The following is a 4,125-nucleotide window of genomic DNA, read 5'->3' as shown; positions in this document are numbered from 1 at the left end:
TTGAACAGCATCTGGTTCTGGTCTGCCCATTTAACTAATCTGTCAAGGTCCTCCTGGATCATCAACCTACCCTGAGGCGTGGCCACACTTCCCCAAATCTTAGTGTCATTGGCAAACTTTGCCAGTGTGCTTTTTACCACCCCCCCATCCAGATCACTGATGTTGAAGTTGAAAAGCACCAGTCCAAGTACCAAACCCTGGGGGACCCTCACTGGCTACCTTCTGCCAGATCAACACAGATCTGTCTATTAGTACTCTATGCGTCTGACCCCACAGCCAGTTTCCCACCCATCTGACAGTTGAACTGTTGAACCTGTAGTCCCCTAGTTTTACCTTGAAAACCTCATGGAACATCAAGTCAAAGGCCTTCCTCTATCTCTAATCACTTCTTTAGCATACCTTTCAGCCAGTCCTCTTTATTCCTTTCACTTTCTGTGGGGATGTCATGGGCCTCCATTTTTACTCTTCTCCTCCTCTCCCTCTACACCTTATTGCTGGGTATTTTATCTGTAAACTCATATGGAACTGTGATCTCTAAGATTATTACCCACAGACCTCTCTCAGTATTCCAGACTTGTATTCGTCTGTCAGAACTATAATCTCACCCTGTCCCTCTGACACCTTGTGAATGACTAATCATCATCTGAAGTTCTATGCAACTAAAACACTACTCTTAATCTTCCACCTCCAGTCCCACAGTCTTCCCAGCTATTTCTCATGTCAAATCACTGGAGACAACATAATCACCCAAGTAGCATCTTGGACTCCAATACTGCAAATTCCCAAATCCAGGCTATCCCTAACTACTACAGATGCTTTCTGCAGGACACAGATAAGATATGGCCTTTCCTCTACATATGCACAGACAAAACTCTTAGTTCAAAATCTCATCATCTTACTTCTCAGTTACTGTCACATGTTGTCCTGGCCTGGACAAACAATCTTGCCCCACTGATACCCAGTCAAACACTTCCGCAAAAATCATTTTCACACATCATTGCTTTGACCCTGAAACCACACTTTTTGCATCCGTCTACAGGCTCCCTCTTTCTATTGACTCAATTATAAGCTTATTTTCAATTTCAAGGCTCTTCATAACTTATCTCCACCCTATCATTTCTCATTCAATATCAAAAGATAGAATCCTACCTCAGATCAGCCCATGTTGTCAAGCTGCATCATTCTCACTTGTTTCAAAACCTAACAAGAATCTTTGTACTTTCTCACAGGCTGCCCCTTAACCTTTGGGGGAGCTCCCTATAAACAACCACAAAGCCACCTGGCTATCCTCCTTGAAACTCTCCTTTGCCATGACTTCTACAAACCACTTAACAACCGTTAGGCTATCAGGGGATTATGTGCACCAATACAGATGCATTGCTTTTTTTGTTCTGTGTTTGCACAAAGCTTTATCCAGTGGGGCCTGGGTCCACAGTTAGGAGATTTAGGCACTGCAATAATATGATTAATAAAATCACTGTGGATGCTTTTGGACTGAATACACCACATGCCCCACTGATGCACAGAGAAATAATGCAATTAGCACTACAGGAGATATTCAGCGAAAGCACTGCTTCTGGTAATAGAGTGATGAAGCATCTGAATTTTTCTGCTTATTGTTAATTTTTGTGCACTGCTGAGGAAGTATTTCAGCTGGAATGGTTTAAAAATAGAAGATTATTACTAATGCAAGTCTAGAGACATCCCTGACCTGAATACCTTGACAGCTATTTCTTAGTAAACAGAGCATGGCAGCCTTTCAGCCACCCTATGTATATAACAAAGAAAGATTATTCTGGCTGGTGGCAGAAACTACCAATCATATTAACAAAAACTAAAGCAATGCCAAGCTTTAATTAAAAATGCAGGAATAGTTTTTTTCCTGCAAGATGGCTGAAGATACCTGGTCAAAGCTTTACCCTTTTGACACTCCCAGAATTTACCATTAATATAACCACATGGTTGTTGTATATGCAAGCTTGAGAAACTATCCTCCCCTACCCCATTCAATTCAGTTGGTATCAGCACTAGTTTTCAGCATGGATTTTCTGCAACCGAAAAAAGAGTCAGAGCTGCTGGGCAGACATTTGTTAAGAGAGTTCCTCTGCTTCCAATGTGGCTCTCCTTCCAGTCTCCCCAAAACAAGGCATGCTAAAAGGTCTATATTTTCTGTTGAACATTAGTGGGGGGAGGAGGTGTGCTGTTAGAGGAGTAGAGCTGGGGAGAACTATAATTGTGTGTGCTAGTCCACATCATCTTGCAGTTTGCTAGTGAACATCTATCCTTGTAAGAAGACATGCCCGTGACATTTAACTGTGGGTAAGGGGACCTAAACCGTAAATTGGGCTTTTTATTTACACCTTCATAAACAAGAAGGAATAAATCAAACACTGTGGAACAGAGGTTTCTTTTTAAAAAAAAAAAATGAGGATAGAGCAGGTAACCTTTAGAGCACATTATTGCTGATCAATTTCTTGAAGGAGATCTTGTCACACAGGCAAGTAATAGAGTATTATAGATGTGTCTAAGTTAATACAACAGGAAAGCACTAAGAAGCATCTCAAATATAATAAAGAATAGTCAACCCTCCAAAAGGAGGTGGCTGCCTTGACAGCTCAATTATGTAAATTTGGCCTTTGGGAATGCTGCTCCACATTCCAATACATTACTAACCAGAGGGTCACAAATACCATGACAAAGAAAGCCTCCCTTCTTAAAGGAGAGGGCACATGCATCCTGAGCCCAGCACTCTGCATGCACCTCAGGCAGCACCCAGCCAGTCATCCCAACACCCACATGCACCCATCTAAAGGAGCCTCCATAAAAAGCAACAAAGCCAACAGTGACCAACTTCTAGTGGCAACCCAAAAGCCTAGCACAAATAGCTGCTCAATACAAAAAATCATGGACTAAATATAGACATTGGATTTATATAACCTGCCTGGCATTTGACATCCCACGTACTTATACACTGTTTAGCAGCTACATTTATTCCCTTCTCCACCCCACCCCAACTTGTAAATTGAGGAGTTGGTGGGTGAGACACATCTTCATTGACTGGCTTTCTTGCATGCATACTAGCCTCTGGCTTTTTTACTATTCAATCCATCCAGGAACAGCACACGCCAACTGCAGATGCTTCTTCAGCCTGATGAAGGGTATTTATACCTGAACGCTTGCAAAAAAATAAATTTTCCAACCACCTATGTCTGTCTAATAAAAGACATCAGACTTACCCAAAGAATCCTGTCTGCCTATGTCCTTAGACCAACACATCTACAAACTACAGCCCTAACACAAACAGCCACATTTCTACCAGGCCCCTGGCTCTACTGAGGAGGGCTGGGTCTCCACTTGCTGTGGCTGTACCTGGCCTGGCAGCACCCAGCCTGGCACCACCCTCACTGGACGAGCTCAGTTCTCAGTGCCTGAAAATGTGCTGGAGATGCCAATCTGGGCTGGCTGTAGCTGCACCGGTCTGAGGAGATGCACGTGGAGGCGTAGTGGAAAAGGCCCTGGTGGCAGCCTGCTGGCTCTCCCTTTGGGCTCTGCTGCCGCCTGACCTCAGGCAAAAGGCAGAGAAGCCAGACTCTGGGCAAGACAGGATGGGCAGGTTTATCATTTAGGGTTCAGGTGATGGTTATAGCGGGGTAACGGTTGGAGAGAGATGACCCTGACTCAGGCAGGGTCCCTTCCAGCCCAACTTCTCCAGGACGCTGGGACCTCGGCTCTGGGGTCCAGCGTGGGCACCCAGCCATCTCCAGCGCAGCCCCGCGATGACGCCCCGGCGGGATTCCCGGCTCCTCGGGCATCCCTCAGGCGGCACCCGGGGCCGCGCCCCGCCGGCTACACGTGGAGACGGCAACGTGACTCCCCACGGCCGAGCCCCGCTCTCGGAGACCCCCAACTTCGAGCCTTTCCCGTCCCGACCGGCGCTGGGCGGGCTGCGCTCGGCCCGCCGCCACCGCCGACACAAAGGGAGACAAAGGCGTCGCCCGCCCCGGCCCCGAGCCACTCACCAGGCGGCGCCCCCTGCTCCGCAGCCGCGGGCTCCGTGCCGTGGGACCAGCTGCAGCAGCCGCCGCTCCCGGCTCCCGCTCCTCCTCCCGCGGCCGCGCCCCCGCG

At 47.2% G+C, this 4,125-nt stretch overlaps 1 protein-coding gene across 3 annotated transcripts in view; it reads right to left on the bottom strand.

The window, feature by feature from the left end:
- Positions 1–4,125, bottom strand: part of TRAF5 (TNF receptor associated factor 5) — a 53,165-nt gene extending 49,040 nt beyond the window's left edge. For 2 of the 3 annotated variants that reach the window (XM_019549435.1, XM_019549436.1), the window contains exon 1: positions 4,020–4,124. The gene's annotated coding sequence lies outside the window, so the exon portion shown is untranslated. Of the gene's footprint in view, positions 1–4,019 lie in introns of all 3 variants that reach the window. The other variant, XM_019549438.1, reaches the window with a different exon arrangement.

This window comes from Crocodylus porosus, unplaced genomic scaffold, assembly GCF_001723895.1.
Source record: "Crocodylus porosus isolate Cpor-Errol unplaced genomic scaffold, CroPor_comp1, whole genome shotgun sequence".
In the NCBI taxonomy this organism is placed as follows: Eukaryota; Metazoa; Chordata; order Crocodylia; family Crocodylidae; genus Crocodylus; species Crocodylus porosus.
Note: the sequence above shows the minus strand (reverse complement) of the source record. Positions and strands in the feature narration are given on the sequence as shown.